General features: G+C 60.2%; 1 protein-coding gene across 1 annotated transcript in view; it reads left to right on the plus strand.

The window, feature by feature from the left end:
- SLC9A7 (solute carrier family 9 member A7) overlaps positions 1-334 on the plus strand; it is a 157,002-nt gene that overhangs the window by 32,557 nt on the left and 124,111 nt on the right. The window lies entirely within an intron of this gene.

A 334-nucleotide genomic window follows, 5' to 3' on the forward strand; every position in this document is an offset into this window, starting at 1 on the left:
GCCACAGTGAGGGTGGGGGCTGGGGCTGAGGGTTTCTGGGCTCGAGTTTGGGCGGTGGGGGCCTGATGGATGCACACATCCATGGGCTCAACCCGGGTGGGCGCCTGCTTCTGAGATCTGTGTTCCTGGGTCTCTTGTTAAAGTCGGAGTGTGAAGCGCTGTGAAAGGTGAGCGTGGTCCAGGATCTAGAGTGGTGCACTGCCACAGTCGGGCCTAGGCGGGGACGTGCGCACGCCTCCCACCCGTCCGTCCAGCTGGGACGTTATACCCAGTTACTTGGCTTGTCCAAGCCAAGAGGAGATTCGTGTTCTTCAGATTCTAGCATGGACGTGAC

Source organism: Crocuta crocuta, unplaced genomic scaffold (genome assembly GCF_008692635.1).
Source record: "Crocuta crocuta isolate KB4526 unplaced genomic scaffold, BGI_CrCroc_1.0 scaffold610, whole genome shotgun sequence".
NCBI classification, from domain to species: domain Eukaryota; kingdom Metazoa; phylum Chordata; class Mammalia; order Carnivora; family Hyaenidae; genus Crocuta; species Crocuta crocuta.